The 22,831-nt window shown below is 42.9% G+C and overlaps 1 long non-coding RNA gene across 1 annotated transcript in view; it reads right to left on the bottom strand.

Moving 5' to 3' along the window:
• Positions 1–2,486: 2,486 nt before the first annotated feature.
• Positions 2,487–22,831, bottom strand: part of LOC311256177 — a 35,909-nt gene continuing 15,564 nt past the window's right edge. The window contains exon 2 of the long non-coding RNA XR_014622454.1: positions 2,487–2,876. This is a non-coding gene — a long non-coding RNA (uncharacterized lncRNA). The remainder of the gene's footprint in view (positions 2,877–22,831) is intronic.

The raw sequence follows: 22,831 nt of genomic DNA, 5'->3' as shown, positions 1-22,831 counted from the left end.
TGGCAACTGCTCCCGGCCAAGACATACGCCCTGTGAAACAGCAAATTGTTGTTTTTACTCTTTGGTTTTTGTATGGATGAAACAAACAAGACGTGACATGTTCTTAGCAAACATTAGAGGTGATGGAAGGCAGCTTTTGTTACCTTTGGACAGAGCCATGCTAACTGTTTCCCCCTGTTTCCAGTCGTTATGCTAAGCTAGGCTAACTGGCTGCTGGCTACAATTGCAAGTTTACCATTCTGAAGTGAGTGGCATCAATCTTCTCATCTGACGATCGGCAAGAGATCAAATAAGTGTTTACAAATATATGGAGCTATTTTCCTTCTACTGCTTCAAATATGTGGTCTAATACCATGCGTATTCTGCGGGTATAAGCCTGCCACTGGGTTTCTTCTTGAGGCGGCATTCTCCTCCTTTCCACTATCTGCATGTTACTGTTTCAAAAATCCTCTCAACTACTGGAAAAATCAACCTCAAAGCTGGCAGATAACGCTCATACTAACCTGGTCGCTACCGGCAGGGATGTAAACAAGCTAGCTGCTCTTACCTTTTCTCTTGCAGGATTTAGCCATTTAAATGCCAGGGCTCAGCCAAGGAAGAGAGGCCGACGACCAGACGCCTCTGCTACGTGCCACTGGATAGGATGACACCTGGGCGAAATAAGGCAACTGTTTTGCCTGCAACCGCAAGGGGGTTGGTAAGAACCGGAGCCAGGCCTTTCTCCAGGGCTCCATGATTTTTGAGTGATTGCAAGGCTAAAAGAGGGAGGTTTTTTTACATCCTTTTCATTCTGCCATGTGAATGCAGCATCAGCTAAATATTAGCGCCCAAAAGTTAATGGTCAAACATAACCAAGTGATGCTATTATTTACTTTTCAGACTAGAGTAAATAGCCAGTTCACATTTGCTGTCAACAAACAGCCTGCAATGACAGGAAGAGTGATGTCACACCGAGTCACCGCACGCCTGGTGTGTGCCTGCTCATGTTTGAATATGCGAGACAGCAAGAGTAGGTTTAGGCAGCTATTTATTTCTCCAGAAATGACCACAGGATGCATTAAGTGAGATCTATCAGGACACGGCAGCGTTAACCTGATAGTGAGACGACAGTCAGATATACAGACCTGAGGCTGCACTTAGCATGTGGCCTGAGAGGACAGCGGACAGCACTTCCACATCCAGGTGGTTTGAACATGAGACAGAGTCCTATCAGTCCTATTGGAGCATATGTCTGTGTGTGTGTGTGTGTGTGTGTGTGAGGTCACTGTGTAGAGAAAACAGCTCCTAATGGATCACATAAAGAGAGTAACTGTGTAACTTAAGAGTGACGGCCAAATGAATGAAACTGAGCTTGTAAGAGCTCTTATGGTTATGTAAATCTAACCCAGGAATCTTTTTCATTTATCCACCTTACATAGGCCTTTTCCCATCATACCTTGGACTGGATTACTGTACCTAATTTAGATTGTGTTTCATCAATTTTCTGTTGCAAAGATTCAAACCTCTGGCATGAATCGTGGGTAATTATCAGCTGCCAGTTTCCCCAGACATAATCTGGTACTTTTGACAGGTGAGTTATTAAATTGTCCTCTGTACCTGATAAACATATTAATTTATTTCAAGATAGATAATTTCATCAGTGCAGGAGTCATATCATATATGGGCTAGACGATACCCTCTCCTTTTTAATTATACAAATATCACAGTCGTCAAAATGACAGATTTTTAGACATTTGGATTCTTCGACGCCTTTTCTCCTCAGTGAAGTTTTGATTAAAATAGAGCGCCATTGCTCACACTGTGGTGTTGTTTGTTCACATAATCATTTTTATAAGCTGTTATTGTTGTATCAGCCGGTGTATTTCATTTAAAATGTCCAACAGCTCTTCACACAGAAAGCTAATCGGATCTTAGCCAACACATAATTTCCAGGGTGAGCTCTTCACAAGAATCATTAAGCCTTCAGCGGGTCCTCACTTATACCAGCTCTTATAACATAATCAATAGTGTCCTCAAACATGAGTCTAGTCTGCATTTATTTAAATGAAAGCTATTGAGTTCTGGTGATGGAATTACTCATGAGGGGCTCTATGTGTTGCCGAATTAGTCACACGTCTTTAAAGATTCGAGAATAAGGATGTACCCTAAAATGTATGCAAACAAAAAGGTTGCATGTAAGACAGATTTGCCTTTTTGAAGCTCTAACCCACAAATGGATTTAGAGTAGATCTCTAAATGCACTTCTTGCCCCACTTTTTTTGCCGGTATGGACTTTAAATATGTGCTTCCAGTTATCTCCATTATGTTAACACTGACAGATTAGACTATCTGCTCGGGCGAGTGAGAAAAAAAACTATTCCCTCCAGTAAATCCAAATGGCCCACACTGTAAGACAGCCAGCCCATCACAGCAATGTGTGTGTGTGTGTGTGTGTGTGTGTGTGTGTGTTTTGCACTAGCATATTAGAGACATACAGCCTTTGCACATCTAACCCACAGTTTGCATCTTTATTCTTGACTCAGAACTCACAATCACAGATGGGCTGCTTTACATTCACGACTTTACATTATGCAGCATGGCAATCAGTGCTGACATACGCACGTTACAACATACTGCTCGTCAAGAGGAAGAACAACAACAAGAACAAGTTTGTACCAACGTTGGCGAAATGAGAAAAGAAGTCAATCCAAAAACAGTAGGAAGATGAACATTTCCCTGGTGTGGAGCAGCTACTGTCTTCCTGTTGTAAAGTGTTTCTGGTGACTGTACGCTGTGTTTTGAGTATGATGACCCTGTAGCGATGGACCTTGGTGTGTGTGTACACACAGCTGTGTAGCCTCTGTGCAGGCATTGTCCTGCAGATTCAAATGTTGTTCCTGGACAAAAAGATATCTGGGATCAGCTCAGATGTTTATACAGCTCATCAGCTGTGTTAGTTTTAGTAGACACACGCAGACATCCAGGCACACACACGAACATGCAGCAGAGGGTCACGTCCAAGAGACTGACAGCCAAATGACCGAAGTTTTAAAGGAACGGTTCAACATTTTGGAAAATACAGCTCAGGTACAGTCAGCAGGCGGTTAGCTTAGCCTTAGCATACAGACATGGCACATGTCAAGAGCATGAAGGAGTCTTTATGAGTTTTTATGACTGTTTTAACGCACAGTTGGCAATGTTTGAGATATCTTTGTAATGACAACCTGACGTTAACCAAGACAACATAACATAAACATGCCATAGCAGGCCAAATTATCTAGATTAAAGAAACCATTTAGCTTTCTGTTTCAACAACGCATTAAACTGTCATGTGTGGTTGGTTTTGACATTGGCTGTCGTGGGAACATTATAATTGTGTCATGAATATTTTTCTCATCCTCAGCTACAGTGGTACAGAGTCAGTATAACCCTACTAATACCATACTTTTCATTATGCTAATTATATCATAAAAAGTTAGGTTTGAATTTGAATTTAAAAAACCTCTGCTACCAAAAAACACACATTTACTTTCAAACAGTCATATTTTTAAAGGACAGAACAATCTGTGCTTTCAATTAGGCATTTCACAAAATAGCTGCACACACTTTGAAATGATAACCTCTTCCATTTCAGGAATGCAAGACTTCAGTGTGTTAATATTGTTTTGATTGGATGATCAGATTTCCAGATACTGTCTGCCAACAAACAGGTGTGTCATTCCAATCGCATTGCTCGGGGGAATATCCTCGAGCCAAGATAAATTAAAAGGTTCATTTAATAATTTGTTGGTTAACACAAAGCAGAGCTGGGTCCATAAAAAAAACAAAAAAACTCTTCATCCTAAAGTGTTTGCAATTTGGAGGTCTGGGGGTTTGGGATTCCCGGCTTGAGGTGACCCCAGCAGACCAGGCCTTGGCCCGGAGCAGTGTGATTGACAGGTAAAGGCTGACCTCATCTGTGGAGGTGGGTCCCTGAAGACTGATCACTATCACACAACATGGGACAGATGGGATGAAACCCTCGCTTACAACACCACTGATGGGACGCCGTAACACCTCAAGGGTTCCTCTTTGTCTCTCGTGTACTTTCTTTCTTCATCTCTTTGGTTCTCTTAAATTCCTTCTTTCTGGGCAGCTCTTACTTTGAGTTGATTGTTTCTTCTCATCATACATCTGAGGCTTTTGCATACTGATATAAGGCGAAACATCTCACGTCACCCGTCTAATGGCTGCAGAAAACTCACTTGACTTCACATCACTTTCTGCCGCACGCAAGTTGCACGTAATAACTTGATAATAAATTGTCAAGTTTGAAATGAAAGTAGAACATAAGGTCTGCGCTGATCATTAGGTATCAATTAATCACTCAATTATCTAAATGGTTCGGTGTGTGCGTCTAGGCAGACAGGATCTAAGACAGCAACATCAGTTAAAACAGTCTAATGAACTGAGCTGAATTCATCATGAAACACCAAATAATTAGCAACCGTGTCTTAGGGGAATACTTCAAAAGAAACCTCAAAGTGGTTCGGTTTAGTGAAGCTTTCCCTTCAAAAGCAGAACATAAACACACCGCTTAAGACTACACAGGCAGGAAAAGCTGTCCCCCATGCCTTTCATTTACGGCAATAAATAATGATTCATCACCAAAAAAGTTTAGAGAGGGTGTATTTGTTTGCATCAGAAGACAGTGACCTTTGTGGTGCTTTTCGGAGATTAAAGTGACACAGCAGCCAAACATGCCCAGAATCAACAAATTAACATAAACCCCGGCCTGTCATAGCTTTGGTTGACAGGAAGGGGAGTTCAGTTTGTTAGTTTTTGTAAAGCTCTTCTGGGACACGGTGCGGTAGCACGCACGGCAGCAGCGCTAAGAGACTGAAGGATCACTGGTGGCTCCACTGCTGGGGACCGCAACGTAATTAAAATGACACAAACAAAGTGAATCTAATTAGGAATCCCTCCGCTCTAGCTCGTTAGCGCCCGACACTGCTAAATTATTTTCCTCCATGGAAATAAATGAGGCCACTTGTCTGTGCAGATTTGGGGGCTGCGAGGTGCTCAGGGATGGAGCACAAGCTGAAAGTAATTATTGAAGTGTAACTGGCACAGCCGAGTGCCTCCACGCTAAAGTCTTGTGCACTCACATATGCTGACATCTATATCGGTCAGTGGAGGCACGCGTCAGCGCAGACACACACCTGAGAACATGTTTTGTTGGCTAACACGGGTCGAGCTTGGCGAGTAGGTGGCTGTGAGAACGCAAGACTTCCAGCTCTCCCATCCGCCGCCTGCATGCCATTACACGAAAAAAACACATAGCTCATCAGAAACAGTTGGACCTCCTCTGTGTTTCTGTCTGTCTGTCTGTGGTCTGGATTTCTGTCTCACACCTACACTCATTCACACACACACATCCGCACGCCTTCTTTGCAGTGTGCCACGTCCACACCACTCAGACCCCCCACACGCACCCTGGTTGGTGTAGTGAGGTAAGTGAATCCAGTGGCTGATAGTTTGGAGGGAGCCAGGGGAGCCATTGAGAGCCCATTAGGAGGTTAAGTAGAGGAAGCTCTCCATTGTTCTGCTGTTTGATTCCTGCCCTGTGACCCACAGTCTCCTGGCCAGAGCCTGGGAAACCCTGTTAGTGATGATGAGGGGGGATAAAAGATGATCGCATGTGCATGAGTACGCACACACACACACTCGCACAGTGCGCACACACTGCCCACATACGTGAAGCTGGAACAGTACAGAGCACTGACAGTTGGATGACTCTCTGTGGACCGCCGGCTGTCTGTAAGGGCGGAGGGGTTTCCGGCCAGACGACAGTAGCGGTGCACAGGGCCAACAAAAGGGCAAACTCAGAACTCACTGTTTACATAAAGAACAGTTACACTTTATCAACGGGTAATGAATCATTTGCTTATGCGCTCTAGATCGGTTATTAGCCAATAATGCGGCCAACATTTGGATTGGCCAGGTTGTGGAAAATCCCTTTGACTGGTCATTATTCTCCTCCCGCCTGTTTAGCTCTTTAACTCACCAGGAAGACTGCTTGACCTTTTTTGAAAATGGCTAGAGATTAAAACAATAAAGTCACACTAGCATCTTTGAGATAACTGCTAATATGTTTATTGTGAAGTTACTAACATGCTCTTGTTTAGCAGGGATGTTGCACGTTATCCTTAGTAATCTTAGTTAAGCATGCTGTGACGGTTCAGCTGAGGCTGACGGATATGTCATTAGCTTTGTCCGTATTTATACACATATACAGTATATATATACATTTTTCCATTTGCTCCATTAAAACAAAATACTGCATTAAAGAGGTTTATTTTGCACAAGCTCCACATCTGCTATACTGCTAGCTAGCCACATGAAGTCATTAATCTAATCAACATAGCTATCTTTTGGGCTACATCACTCTATTGGTATGTTTACGTAGCGCGGATCTGCTAGTTAATGAGGTCTCAGTTGGAAACAGAAGAGGACATTAAAAAATGTGATCCCAATAATTCACCTGAAAAGGAGATTGTGGATGCCTTCAAGATTGATCACAATCTAAAACAGATCACCCACCACAAAAGCAGAATTTTTGTACAAGTAAAGATTTTGACATGATGCCTCATGAAAAGTTATTAAATTCATCTTCTAGGGAATATCTGTAGCAAATGTCACAGCAATCCAACCAATTGTAGTCAAAATGGTGGCGCTAGAGACAAATTTACACAATTTTGTGGTCATCCATCCCGTGGATGTTTCACCAAACAAGTGAATACTTTGATTTGGTGGTGGCGCCAGAGGAAAAGTCAGAGGATCACGGAAGTCACAGGGATTCATCCTCTGGGAACCATGAATGCCTGTACCAAGATCCATAGTAATCCATGCAATAGTTGAGATATTTCAGTCAGGCTAACTAATAACACAGTACTGACACAAAGGCCAGAGACATTTTTCGCCACCTAGCAACCCACAAGCAATTCTTATTAATCCCTTATACATGATCTTTAACATATTAGTAAATGATTTATTCACAGATAATAAGGCCATTAGCTACAATTATGAATCCTTTATAAAGGGTGCCTAATTAGAAAAAGTGGTACAACAACAAATCCTAAACTGGTGTTTCAAATAGATGAAACAACATTCCTCTCTCACCCTCTAGTCCCATTTTTAGCTCTTTAAAGCTCCTCACAGCTTGAGGTAGATCATCTGTAGGGGAAGCTAGTGGAGGTGTAGCAAAGCAGGAGGAGGTGATGGGTACCACAGGGTGGAGGAACGCAGGAGGTGTAGGTTGTGTTAGTGAAAAGGGAAACCAACAGCTGAGAAAGAGGAGGACCGGAGGGTAATGTGGAAGATGGCAGCGTAGTGGGTGGGGGCGAGGGGAGGGAGGGAGGGAGAGAAGGGGAGGAGGCGAGGCTGGATGTCTTGTTTGGCTGATAGTAATCTGACAGCTATTAGAGAGGGGAGAGTTAGAGACCTGCTGGCTTGGGGTGGGTGGTGGCGGTGGTGGTGTTTGGGGGTGGGGGGGTAATGGTGGTGTTGGGGTGATGTGATATATGCTCCCCTTCACACGGAAGCCAGCCTGGGCGTGTGTGTGCGTCCACACTGGCAGTATGTGTGTGTGTGTGTGTGTGTGTGTGTGTCTATATTACTTCATTCTTCTACATTCAATTCTCTCTTAGCCTCGATGGCCTCTCTCTCATCTTTTGCCTCCCTCTTTCCTCCCTCCATCTCCATCTCCTCCCCCAATCTCCCCTCTTCCTCCGGTGCAGCGGGTGCCACTGTACATTTCAGTGGCGCGCCGCCTTACAAGGCTTGCCCTTAATTTGACAGTGTCACGGGGATCCATCTTCATTCTCTCACTCTTTTCATAATCTGATCCTCTTCCTCTAGCATGCAATTAGTGCCCCTCCCCTTTTTTCCCCACCTCCCGTCGCTCCGTCCACGGTCCCCTCGCGGCCCCCGAGCAGCGTGCCGCTGCCCCCGCCGAGCGGCCTAGATGATTGCTACAGCTTTCCCTGTGCAATCCATTTAGAGCCGGGGCCCTGTAATGAATATGTACATTGAGAGGGACCTCGGCAGGGGGGAGGGTCACGAGCAATCAACCTTGAATTCAATTATGCCAGTGAAGGTTAATGACTGTGCTCAGTGGTCAGAGGCACGCGCCACATCGCCCATTAAAGCAGCTTGTCAGAACTGACAACGTGGGGGCAGGGATTCACTGGCTTGGAGGGAGAGTGTGGGTGGGTGAGAGAGCTGGGAGAAAGATAGAGGTGGAGGGTGGAGGGGTGGGTAGAGAAAACAAGCGAGAGAGGAAGGGATGAGGAAGAGTTTGCGGGGTGGATGTGCGCTGAAGAGGTAGAGAGGGAGCGAGCCGGCGAGCAGGGGTGGAGTCATGTGACGCATGCAGCCAGATAGATGGACAGATAGATAAAACGGTGTCAGTCGGAGGTGCTAGATTACATTGAGTTCTCCCGGACAAATCAGATTGTAAAGTTCTCCAACCTCCACCGCCGCCGCCGCCGCCTCTCCCCCCTCCCCTCCTCTCCCTGTCTCCCCTTGGGGTGAAGCTGAACGCGCTAGCTGTAATATGATTAGTCTACATAAAGACGTGTCTGGAGTGTAATTCACTGCTCACTAATGAGGCCCTGTCTGAACCCAGGACAGATGAATCCCCCTGGTGGCACACACTCACCTGCTGCCTGAATCTCCCCCCTCCCACCCCTGTCTCAGTCAGGCCCTTCAGTCGTCTCTATGCCTGCTTCCTCACCCTTACTTCTCCCAATGTCTCACCTTCACCTCACCCACAGAAGTCCACCCAAGTAACACATGGTGTCACGCAGCGTCTTGTTCATCATCTACTGCCTTTACTTTAACTTGTGTACCGTCTACTGCTTGTCTGTTACCGACTGTGTTGTCAGGGCTTTTTTAAAGTCTTTAAGGGAAGGTACCAGTCAGGATGCAAGTCTCAACGAGGCCCTAAAGGTCTGATTTGTAAGATGGATGACTGTTGAGTCTCATTCCCAACTGGTGAAATAATTTAGGTTTACAGCCAGACCGACTTACTAACCCAAAGTGTCAGTATTTGACGATTTGGGAATGAGACTCAACAATCAACTTTTAAAGCTCAAACCTCAACGCTGATTCGGGACTTTACAAGATCATCAATCGTTTATACTTTTACTCATTAAGTCAAGTAAACATTGAATCAAGTCTCAATCAAATAATCAAGTAAGTCCAAATCAAGCATTTGTTCTGCATTATGTATAGCCCCTTTCATGTGCTAGCCCGGCCTGACTCACTGTGTTTAACGCTGTTCGCTATTGCACTGTGCAACGGTTGTTGGTAGCCAGCTATGTATCATCACGGATTATCATGCTGTTGTTATGATTTTGCTTGGCACTTACCGCTTAGTGCTTAGAACGGCGAGGGGATGATGAAATAGATCTAAAGAGGAAGTCCATGAATGATGACAAAACCCATCTGACGACTCTGGAGATGGTCGATCTTGGGCACCACTTGGCGCGTTTAAACTGGAAATGGAAAACGCAAATTAACGCTTCATAGCTTGAGCTGCTGCAGCCAAAAGTGCCACTAGAAAATGCTCACCTGTAAAGCTTCCAAACATATTATTTTCTCCTCTCTCATTCACTATCTCACCGGTATTTCTCCTCACAGTGTTTTGGCCTGCACTACTAAATGAGTCAACAACTTTCTTCCTCGGCCAGGTAACCACATCCTGCTCTGTTATTGCTCATAAACCACATCAAGGACAAAAATGGAGAGAGAAAGGGAAAGTCAGAGAAATTATGAAATATAAGCCTGTGTTGAAAGTAAAAGAATAATCTGTGCCCCAAAGTAGTCAGACACTCCCTCTCAGAGCAGAGCAGAGCAGATTTCAAGTAAATCCGTCTGACCGTTTTTAACAAATAAGCAGTTTAAAGAAACAGAAAAGCTGCAGTGATGAAAAGGAAAATGAGTAAAGAATAATGCAGAACAAATTATTAAGCAACATGTTTTTAAAATGGACTTTTTAGAAGTGATATAATGCCTGATGCTGATTTAACTGGCCTAAATTTTGCATGTTTTTTAAAGTTGAGAAGGTCTGACACTGAAACCCTGCTCACCTTTTGTCCCTGGCCTTGAATCAGGAGCAGCCAAGAGAGCCATGCCTGAGGATCTATAGCTGAGCTCTGGCTCGAAAGGGGGTTAAAATGTCAGAGAGGTAGCCAGGAGCCGGGCCTTGATGACCCTTGAAAGTTTGCATTAAAATCCTAAAATTAATTTCAAACCTGACACCCGAGTGTGAAGATGCCAAACTGGGTGCAACGTGGTCCCTTCACCTTCTCTTAGTGCTGGTCAAAGCCTTCAGCGGCAGGCCGCGGCTTGTTGGCTACTCGGCCTCATTGACAGACAGTATCTGAATTAACTATAATGCATACGCAAACCCGTACCCGTTTGAATATCTCCGCACACAAACAGAGCCTGTTGTTGCTGGTGATGGCAGCAGCAGGTTGAGGGCCATCTGGACATAGATGCTTGTAGAGAGATAATGACATTCTCAGGGACTGATGTCTTTGATGGTGATACAACACACTCCTGCTGCACTGTTTTCCACCTTCTTCATACTGGGCCTGCTGGCTTTTACTATCAACATCTAACCAGTCACGTTTAGTGTGCCTGTCGTTGAAGAACATCAATCTAATGTGTGACTATGTAGATCTTATTCGGATCACACCATTAATGCTTATGATGCACCATCATTATTCATCAGACACGCGATAGAAAGGAATCATGTGCACCGCATGCAGACACTGTAAACAGATTTAACATAAAAGAGACTGTCCTCGCCAGAGCGACAGCAACGCCTGTTTGTTCAAACGTTTTACACAATCTACTGTATATTTATATTTTTCTGATACGTGACCACTTATGGTCATGTGAATAATGACTGTCCTCACTCAAAAGCAAAGGTATGGACAGCGTGGAGTTGTTATACTGCTGCAAAACATCAGAGAGGAGGTTGTGGGTGGATGGTTGAGTCAACATTATTTTTTTTTTTACCATGACCACAATTTTTCCAACTTTAGCCAAGAGGTTAAATAACATGGATATATATTTATTTAATGTCTGGTTCGCTTGCAACAGAACTCCACAACAAGCTAAACATCACAAACCTGTACACACGTGACATATTATGGCCTTAGTTACATATCAAACAAAGAGCAACCGCAGCATTCATTTAGAGTCGTGTTTCTGGCCACTTGAGGAACCTATCGTCCATTTTGTTTGTAGCACAGAAATATAAATCTTTGGCTGCTAAATCTTCCACAGTGTTCACCAACTAGTTGCTAACTTTGTCTGTTGTTTTACTGCTGGACAGGTATTGTAAGCATTTTTCTCCCCAGTGGCTAGCACTTCTCGCCCTTGTTGGTTGGGTTGGTTAGGTTTAAGCATGAGGGGTAAGACTGGTTAGGGTTAGGGTAAGAATATCAAGGTAAGCCAGTCAGAAGCAGAGTAAGGCGGGTCAGGCCATCGCAAAATACGGTTGATGAGAGGAGGGGGGGAGTGAACAAAAACAGGACAGCAAAACAACCAAAAAACTAAATAAAAATAATTAGCTGAAAGATGCTAAAATGCTCCTCTATTCTGGGCTACTGTAGCAACATGGCGGTGCAACATGATGGAGAGGACTTGCTGCCTTTGTAGATGTATAAAGGGCTCATTCTAAGGTAACAAAATACAATGGTTCTCAGTTTCAGTTGATTACACATCAATCGAAACAGTTATTTTAATTATGAATATTATGTTATATTATGTTAGGGGTAAATTTGATAGATCTGATAGATCCCTCTAAATCTTACACAATGGACCTTTACAAGAGCAGCCCTCATAAATAAAATAATCTGTTTTCTTGTCGAGATGGATGTCAGATCAGATAACACTCATATAGGGAAAAAAAGGCCTATATTTTCATTTAGGTAGGATGATTTGAAAAGGAGAAACGCTGTATGTTTAGGAGGTGTGAATACATGCAGAACATCAATCTGATCAATTAGATTCTCGTGTTATGTCCATCCACTGCAATATGTATGTATGTGTTTGATATTATGGACATGAAACAACAGGTTAAGTCAGTCAAACAGTTGACTTCAGCACTTGAGAGGCAGACTGTGGATTCATCAGTACCATTTAATAAATAAACAGGTTAGTCTTTGAAAAGAGTTAGACCTGACAGTGAAAGTAAATGATTTATGAATGGAACATGCCGGGTCGTGGATGTTGTGATGAACCATACTCCATCTGTGGTGTGTGCGTGCTTTCTAGCTGCCCGATATGTGAATCCCTCCTACGCCGACTCCTGCTGAGGTATCCATCATGAGGGAATATCCAAAAGCAAATTTAAGGACGGGAGGAAAAGTTTGCCACACCAGCATCCTCTTTAAATAGTTTATGTTGTTCGCCGATGAAGAAAATATCAAATTCCAGATGAAAATTTATGGAAATTAGATCAGTGCTATTACGGCAGCGACTTTTTAAAGCAATATATTCTTTCCAGCGACAGTCTATGTGCAGATGATAAATAGAAGGTAGTCAGAGAGAGTTGCGAGGGTCTTTCCTCCTGTGGAGCGGACCTACGAATCTGTTATTGCATTTCAGCCTAACAGGATCAACATGCATACTAAAAAATGCAGCTTCCCAAGAAAACCCCCATCCCAACATTCCCGCCATTCTCCACCTCCCTTCCTCACTCTCTTTATTTGTCATCAAGAATCTAATACTGTTTTCAGCACAGTGGAGTGTCAGGTTATTGTAAATAAGATGATATTTTCCTGGGCAGTGTGTGTGTGTGTATTTGCAAAAGGAGAGAGTAAAGCTTTATAATGTTGATTTATCAGCTTGTCAGAATCAAGTATCTTTTAGACACTAATGTCTGTGTGTGCATGTGTGTGTGTTTGAGTGACAGCACCTCATACGCACTCGCTCTGATCCTGTCACAGTCTAATCTCCGAGCAGATATCTGAATATGAATGCAGAAGCTGGAGGCAAGGGACGAGATTTCGGTATCGGAAGCGTTTCCGTTTAAAGTCCGAGCGGTATTGACCAATCACGTCAGGGCAGGCTTTGGTTGCATGCAGTTAAACAGCCGGTGTGGAGAGCAAAAGAGGCGGTGCGTACTGTCCAAAATGCAATCTCATAATTGATCCTCTGTGCATGGAAAAGGAAGTCTTGGCCCGACTTCACCAGAAGCACCAAAATATTGGCCGTCGAGGAAACATTCTGTCCGGGCTTCCCATCGGCTTGTGTTGACGCTTGGTGCCGTCGCTTCAAACCAGACCCTTAATTCCGATCATTTACGGGCCGTACTCTCATCTATCCAGTTAGTCGTCTGGCTGAGTGGTATTGGCTTTCCAATCAATGTGGTAATTGTTATAAGGGGGATGGCTGGGGGAGTTTATTCATAACTACATGCTCCTTCTGTCTTTACAGCCTCCTTTGACAGCACGTGACATTGATTTTTTTCATTCCTAACAAGCAGCTGTTAACATTCTTCTTTCACACACAATCGGCCGTTTAAGTAAAAAATTACAATATGACCAGTTTATTCTAAGACTGTGTTACCTCGAGCGGTTTGTGTGCTACTGTGTACTTTTCTGTAGCTACATTTTGGAAAGTATTATATGACCCAGCTGTTGGAAGACACAGAGAAAGAAACATTATTATGGCTTAAGCCTTGTACCACAGTGTATCTCTTCTTTTTCCTCCTGCTAAATAATGCATTATGATAACTTTTTAAAACTTCTTTTGTCATACAAACCTCTTTTTCTAACTGAAGGGTTTAATGGTCCTGTAAGACTTGAGAAAATTGTCAGTGTTTGCTAATGGAAGCGTTTCTCTATGTGTTTTTCTTTGTTGGCATGGCTTGCAGTCATTTGAAAATTGGACTTTTGACAAATCCACTAACCTTTCACATGCAAGTTATGGATTTGGAAGTAACAACACAATTTTGGGTTGGTGTATCTCTGGACGAGCTCTACCAGAGCAAACATAATACACTTCTACAGGCATATGGAATACTCATGATACAAATATAAAAGAAACATATACAAATGATTAAACAGGCAGGAATACATCCCAAAACGTTTTTTTCTGTCGCGGTGGGCCAGTCTGCTAGCTGCCTGGGACAATGAGGTCGTCAAATGAATGCAGGGAAGTGTGATAATTACTGCTATTCTGAGAAGCAGACACAGAAGGCAGGAGAAGGAGGGAATTATTGTTCTGCAGCTCGGGAGGGGAAATACATGTTTCCTTTCCTGGACCTAAATATTTACCCTCCTCTACGGCCAGCTGACTCACGCTCAGACGACAGCGCGCACCGACCCGGATGAGCCCCCATCGACCTGGTGATGCCTAAAACTTTGCACTCCTAAAACAAGCCCGCCATTAGCGCTCGGCTGAGTTGGCCTCACGCACACACACATGCATGCTTTCCCTCTCTGAGACACGCACACCCAGCTTCCTGATCTGATTAGTGGACTGCGGTGCCCTGTTAGCCCGATGATAGCCCATTTCCCATTTTCCCATCAGGCCACTGCCCTGCCCTCGTCCTGCATGGGACATTTGTCGCAGCAGGTGACAAAAGATTGTAGGAAGTGAGACAGCGTGTGTGCGCCATGTGTGTGTTGTGAACTTGCACCATCACAGGGAGAAGCCTGCTTGTTTCAAAAATGCAGATGAGCGAAAACATTTGTTGCCCACCTAAAATACTGTTTTATTTTGTGTTTTTTTTTGTCAGACAGTGAAAACAAACAAGCTGTTCAAGGTGATTTTCTTTAAGCCATATTGTTATTTAACTCACTTATTCAATGCAAGTTTCCCCAGGAAAAAAAAAAAAAGTTTGCACATTTTATCTGTATAATACATCCTGCTGAACCTTTTAAATGAGACATCGGGGAACAGCTGGTCAGATACTTTCCTCACAGTATAGGGCGACCTTATATTGAATTTGTACTGTAATATTAGTAGGTGGTGACTGAATTAAACACTAGAAAAAGTTCTTTGACAGCAGGGTTTCGTGCCGACTGAAAGCTGCAGTCCTTCTGTCACCTGTGTTTGGGCTTTTCTTCTTGTTTTTCTTGTTTCTTCCCCCAGTGTGTGGTCAATCTGTCTTCGTGACCCTGACGCACACACTCACACACAGATGCGCACGCTTTGCTGTACAATACTGCGCGACCTACCGCCTCCTCTGCTTAAGCCTCTGGAGTAACTGAGACACTCCGATGTCAGATGGTTTACAAAGACAGAGCCGCGATCCAAAACTAGTGGAAGACAAATGAAAGCTTCTGAGAGAAAAACAACATTCGTGGCCTAAATTAAATGAATGCAGCCGCTTTGCTCATAATTCAGCGAATAAAATGAAAATTTAAATAAACAATATTGAAATGTAGGAGGTCAATGAAAGATTGGCCTTCGTGGTTCATTTAAATACTTAAAGTACCCATGTGGATTTCTATAGCTCTAGGCACAAATAGTAGTAGTGATGTGCACTTGGCCATACTGAGACATCAAATAAGAACCTTCTGAGGAAGTCAGGAAATTTATATGACCTGATGAACCCGGGACTATCAGCGCTTATAGTAATAGTTACTGCATTTATATATTATTATACATTATATCATTTTGTTGCCCCTTTCACCTCAGCATATTATCTATTATCTGTTACATCCAACTCGAAAATAAAAGTCACACTAGTCAACTAGAGCTGCAACAATTAGATTAATTTGATTCGTCGATTAGTTTATTCAAAGACAATTAGGTGCCATCTATTTTGCTGCTGATTTAACCAGTTCAGACATTTTTCAAGCATTTGTTGATTCCAGCTTCTTAAATGTCAGGATTCCCTGCTTTTCTTTGTGATTAATGACAGAAAATGAAGAGTCTTAGGGTTTTGGACTGTTGGTTGGACAAAAGAAGCAATGTGAAGACGTCACTTTGGGCTCTGAGAAAATGTGATGAGCAACAACACATATAGACAACAACAGGATTACTGTGTTGTTGTTTATTCACCGCCATTGTTTATAATCCATTATTGGTCTAATTTGCTTAATCTTCAGGGTTCTTCAGACGCAGTGGTTATGCAAACAGGGATGCACAAATTTAATAGTTGATGAGTTTAGTTTGTTTCCTTTGTGGCTCCTGGGACTTTTTCCCCAAAGCAAGTGATATTGTCAAGACCACCTAAGTCAAGACCAAATCATGACCGAGACCAACGTGTAACGAGACCGAGAGACTTTGAGGGTTAGGGTTGAGACCAAGTCAAAGCTGACACTGAATCAGGACCAAAACCAGTGCATGTCTGACTCTACATGATACACAACAAAATGCAGAACATGCAAACCATAGGCACTCATGAAAAAGTGTATCTGATCCACATCACAAAAAAAAATCCACATTCGTACAAAAACACACGCAGAAGACAAATGAAAATCCCTCTTCATTCACCTCTTTTTAAAATGTCTTCATACAATCAAAAAGCATTGCAGAGTCTGTACTTATCAAACTGGTCTTGAAATAAAATCCCCACTCATCTTTGTCTGAGACCGAGACAAGACATAGTAAAGATGTGGTTGATTCTGAGACGAGACCTTCAAAAAGTGGTCTTGAGACCGTTCTTGAGACCAAGACTGATCTCCAGCACTACAACACTACCCAAAGGTAGGGAAAAAGGGGAAAGAATAAGAGAAAGGTCAAATGTTTCTATGCATCAATCACTCTGTCTTTTTCACCTGACAAAATGAATGTGCGTGCATCAGTCAGTGTGTCTTTTTCAACGAGAGCAACACCCAGAACCATTTTCAAGGCTCGTGGTAGAACTGAGACTATAACTGCTGTATTCACCGCTGCGATCCCGAGTGAAAACAAAAGAGACGATAAATAATAAATGGTGCTCTTTAAGCTGTGTTCCTAACATCAAAAAGTAATGCCTCTAATATGCATCTAATATCCCAGATTTTGTCCTCAGTGGAATCTAATGAATAACAGAGCTATACCAATTAGGCGCAGGAAGTTACTGTTAATTACATTTCTAAGTTCTATTATGTAGTTAGCATGCATTAATCACAATGTTATTTTTCTAAATCCTATTTGTGGTTAGAGCAGAGTCAAAGTGTATTTGGAGTGGATTATGGCTCAACTACTGGATGAGAAGTTTTTAGATAAATAGCAATGGAACGTGATACATTAGGGCTGCATGTTATCAGTAAGGAAAAAAAACACATTCATAGAGCAGCATAATTCAATAATATGTATTCAGATTCATATTGTTACAGTTTAAATATGGAATTATAAAAGCAAAGACCAGACAAGACGAAGACCATTATAATGAGGGACAGAATAGAGTGGTGCAATATCTAAACCACTTTGACCAAAAACCAGTGTAATTGATTTGCGGCCGCGTATGCAAATCTACAAGATGCCCAGTAACAACTGGAGCTTGGAACACCACTGATAGGTAACATCAACATGGACGCCTAAAGACTCTATCAAGGCAACAATTTTGAAAGCTAGCGAGCAGGTAACGTAACGCCGTAAATGTTTAATTATAGAGGAAAACAATGAGGCCGTTGGGAATATCAGTATATTCCTCTGACAAATAAAACTGTGAAAGAAAAGCCAAAATAAACCTAAACCAAAATGTATTAATTTACCATCTACTGATAAATGAACTTACACTGTCTCCTCCATTTGTGAAAATGTCAGCAGACACATCTCAACTCGTGAACTCGGAGCTTTGAGAACATTTTCATTTCTGAGGCTCTGAATACCAAAAGAGGAGGGTGTTCATATGGACTCTAACTTAACTCAAAAAGAGTCTACAGCCACATTTGACAGGTATGTTAGGTTGTAATATCACAATGCGAATGCTCAAAATAACAATTTTAGTGACAGCAGTATGGTTATCATGAATGTTTATCATGTTAGTTTAGCGTGATTTGATAATTAGCACTAAAACAAAACAGCTGAGCCGATGGGAATGTACTTAGTTTTGTACTTACATGTTGGGCAAACTGAAATTCTGACCCCATGACAGCGCTAGACGGAAAGTTAAGGGATCACTTAAGTTAGTACAATTCCTCCTGAAGAAAAAAAACACGTAACAATTCTCATGGTCATCTATATAATAGTTGTGGAGATATTTCACTTCTAACACAAAATTCAATGTTGGCCTTTTGGTGGCACTAGACAAAAATATATATAGGAACCATGAAAGGCTGTACAAACCCAATATGTTGGGATATTTCACTGGAAAAGGGATTTCTTTTTAACTTGCTGATGGTGTTACAGTCTTCTCTGGAGACAACAGAGAGTCTGCACAACATTTCTTGTAAATCCATCCAATAGATATCTTAGTTTGCAAATCGGTGGACCAACTGACTGCTCGACTGACATCCAAAGAGCCGTCCTGTTGACTAGAAAAGGCAATAATGTAATAATAGCCACGCAACAACAATTACAGCATTGACCGTGCTGAGGAGAGTGACACGGGACGAGGGCTGGACGGAGACAATAATTGTTTTCCTGAGGTCAAAGAGAGAGTGTATAGAGACACACTTCCTCCTAATCAAATCCAGTACAACAGTCTCCAGTTTCCTCCTCTCCACTCTGTGTACTCCAGAAGGAGGAAATGCTTGGCTAAACAGGAAATGTCAGATTATAAAACCAGGAAGTAAGAGTTAGATTATCAAATCACAGAGGAAGAGAAAGTTTAACAACTATGAGACAATCTGAAACTTTGGTCCTGCACGCCCAAAGGCCTGGGTTCAGACCCTCGCTTTCAAAATGATGTAGTCCATCCATCCATGTTGACTTTGGTGTGTTCACAAGCTTTTGAGTCAAAATGTGGACACAACATGGACACTACAAAGACTATGGGTTGTATTACAAAGTGATTTTGTCACACACTGTGCCAGTACATTCCCTAAAACCCCCCAAATATTACTTTACCTGTCTTATCAGGGTTAACGCTAATAAATAACTCTTCTAACCAATCTAGGTCACCATATTGGAAATTACATGTGAGCAAAAATTTGATATGCAATACCTGAATTAAAAAGAAATTAAATCAAAACTTTCATCCGCCATGTTTCTGCCTATATGACGCAAGAGTCGGTAAGTCGTGTACCAAGATCTTCCCGACTTCCTGAGTAGTTGTTCTGACTTGACGTGAATGGACCCACATGAATGCGCTATCAAACTCGGACATCTGCAGGCAGAACAAACCAACAAATAACATGTGTTTACCAAAACAAATGATGGGGACAAAAGGGGGGCTTTTCAATGATGATGCACAATAGAGCTTGTTAACATTTGGACTGTCTCTAGCCAAGTAGTTCCTATTAATAGACACGTGCATTAGTAAGAGGAAGAGAATGAATGAGCAGGAAGCTGTGAAAGAGGTGGAGGACTGCATCAGTGTGACCACCTCCTCTGTCCCTAATCCACTATTCAAGGACCAAGACAACCTATTGGCATCCATTAATCCTGAATTGGCTGACAATCAATTGGCTCCTCAATAACTCCTAATTCATTCATTCATCAATACCTAAAGACTACTCCTGGTCCCCATGTGTCCTCCCTGTCAAATGCTTGTCCCTGCTGCCCAAGTGCCACCGCTTTGGTGGCTTTGCCTCCATGTTTTAAGCCATATTGGCAAAAATGTTGTTGGTCCACCACTTTGGTCTACACAGAATGATATCATTAACTATTAGATGCATTGCCATTAGACTTTTGGCAATGCCCTAACGTTTTACTTTATATTTTTATGACCAAATATCTACAAAACGAATGAAAATTCCCATCAACCTCAGCTGTTCCTTGTGTTTGTATTTGCAAATATTAGCATGCTTACACACCGCTAAAATCTGCCGAACACGGTCAGCTTTACACCTGTTAAAGATCAGCATATTAGCATTGTCACTGTGAGCATGTTAGCATGCTGATGTCAACATTCATGACTCTCAGTCTTGTCTAATTTTGTTGTTTTCTGACTGTATTTAATAATGTGAGGGCTGCAGGTCCTGTCGTGTCACAGCTGGTGACCCATCTGTGTTTGTGTGTGTGTGTGTGTGTGTGTATGTGTGTGTGTGCGGGCTAGAGAGCGCGTGGCACTGACACTTGGTGATCACATACGCGTGTGAAGGGGCGTGTCACCGTGCATAAAGTAAATCAATTAAGCAGAGGGAAGCTCAAGGGAGAGGAAGAGAGGTTCCTTGTCTTTAACTCCCCAAAGACCCTTAAAGTACACATATAATTTAAAATGTAATCTGTGTTTCCATTACAAAGCCTATAACCACTTTAGGCGCATGTCAGGTGTTTTTCTTAGTGCTACTGAACCACATAATTCTGTCTCTCACAACAAACAAATCATCTCTGATTATACTTCCTTTGCTGTATCTTTTACTAGCGCATCAAACCAATGTGGCTTAATCAACTCCATCTTTAATCAAATTAGGTTATGATGAAGCAGAAAGTCTAATCCAGTCTCCTGGTGCCTCATACAAAGATGCTGAATAAACATGGCCAGATTAGATTTTTCTCCTTCTTCATTCTTTACACTGAAACCACCGCTGTGTCGTGCAGAGGTTGTGGAGTCAAACCCCAGCGCTCCAAGGTTGAATTGTCCCCGAGGGGGAGCGTGGAGGGGTTAAGGTGGGTGATGGGAGGGTGCATGCGGTGTGAACGGGGTAGGGCGAGCATCCAGGGTACGCTTAGCCTCTTAAAGACAAAACCCCAAACCCTGCCCCTTAGAGGGAGGTCCACAGGGACCCAGTTTTATTAGAAATTCATGAATGAATTTGGCTCATGTGTTCAACCCCTGTGAGCACAATAAACATGGTGCACTGATTCTGATTGGATCTTTATAGCTAACACAAATACTCAGAACAATTAAGCTTTACTAAAACATCCTGGAGCAGCCCCTCAACCCCCCGACACACACACACCGCGCTCCCACCTCCATCCTCACCCTGAACCTTCACCTTAACTCCCTGAGAGGCAGAGGGGCTGCAGGAAGGAGGACACAGGCGATAGATGAGGGCAGTGAGAAAGAGCAGCGTTTTAATTGACACCCTTTAAGTTATCTGCAAGATAATTATGGCCAACAGCTGTAGACGGTGCAACATGCAACAATGGGACTTATTTGCATTCTGGTGGAGGTCTGTCGGGGGAGTGCCAGACCACATGAATGACTCTTAAACAATGTTGATATGTAGAATATGCACACACACAAACATGCACACATTTATACACGGTGGAAATATTCATACACAAAAGGCACACGCACACATACACAAGAGCGTACACAAAAGCCTCACGCTGCTTTGAAACGAGTGGTTGAAAAGAAGCTGCAGCTGATGACTCTTGTTATTTTGTTACATCGAGGGGTCATAGCTCTTTAAAATCCACACTCTCCAACTCTGCCTCAAAGCAACAGCGGACCCCACTGAGCTTAAGAATATGTGCTCCCCATTTTAGTCCTAATGCGAGAATTAATTATGAATTAATTAACATTACACTTAGGAGCGGCTACTTTTAAATCTCTCTCTTTTTTTCCAGGCAGGGAATAATGGGAGCCGCAGCCGGCGAGAGACAAAGAGGAGGGATCGAGATATGGATGCATTGTGTTCTTATGTCTCGGGCTATCTCCAGGTTATGAATTAGAGAATGTGTGTAGAGTTTGTTTCTCCCGGCGAGCCATTAAATATTTCATGGAAGGGGGATAAATACTGGGAGAATGCCACCCCCTCCCCAACCTGATCCACACTGCAATTAGAGGCCTATTATCCCTCTCTCAACCCTCGCGCTCTGTACAAACTGGGCCTCAAAAGCAGCAATAAAGAGCCCTGTGATGAGATATGATCACAGAAACGATGAACAGAATACTTATCTTTAGGATTTATAATGAAATTACATAGTTTAGCTAACCCGTGTATTTTTATAGGTCATTTCCCGCTAAACATCATCAAAAACCGAGAGGAAACCCTCCAGCTTCACACTATTGGGTTTCATTCATTTCATTTGATTTGACATATCATGCTTCTGTGCCTTGGCAATAAGGACACAACATTGCAGCATATTGGCAGGCTCATTTGCTTTTCATAGTGAGCGTGGTGTCCAAAAAAAAAGTGCCCCCTGGGATAAACACGTGTACGGGGACTGCGGGCTCGCCGCCCCAGCAGCAGGTGGCCCATTGCTGCCTAATGAACACCGCAATCTGTTACTATCGCAGCGGTGCTTTTCACCAGACAATTAGGCGACTAAGCATGTCATTATTCCAGGCCAACAAGAAGAGCCTCTTCTCTAATTTCATCTTTTCATTCCTGTTTACTCACCCACACTCCCCTCATTAACGAGAGATTTTCCAGTCCATGCTAATTGGTTTCAATAACATTCATTTTAGTTGAAAGGAAACGATTCTGTTAATTGAGGAGCGCAGAGAGAGGAGAGAGGGAGCGAGGAGGGAGCGGGGGGGGGGAAAAAAGCGGCGCTTCTTTTCATTTTCAAGTGCGTCCATGAGATGACGCTTTTGAAAAAGCGCTCTACAGGTTCAGAGCTAATGAAATTAAGTGATGCCGGCCGTGGCAAAAAGGAAAGCCCAAATTAAAAGCAATTTATTTTCATTGAGGCATGTGGCACTGTTCGGGCACAATTAATGGGCTGAGCATAGACACAGAGATACGGAGAGAGAGAGAGAGAGCAAAAAAGAGACAAAGGTACAAAGAAACGACTGGTGGCACAGATGAGTCAAGAGAGAGCAAAGTCTAGACCTGGACAGATTAACTGTAAT

The sequence above is a fragment of the Pagrus pagrus genome (assembly GCF_965226575.1).
Source record: "Pagrus pagrus genome assembly, chromosome: 4".
Lineage (NCBI taxonomy): Eukaryota > Metazoa > Chordata > Actinopteri > Spariformes > Sparidae > Pagrus > Pagrus pagrus.
This window is presented reverse-complemented; position numbering and strand designations above follow the sequence as displayed.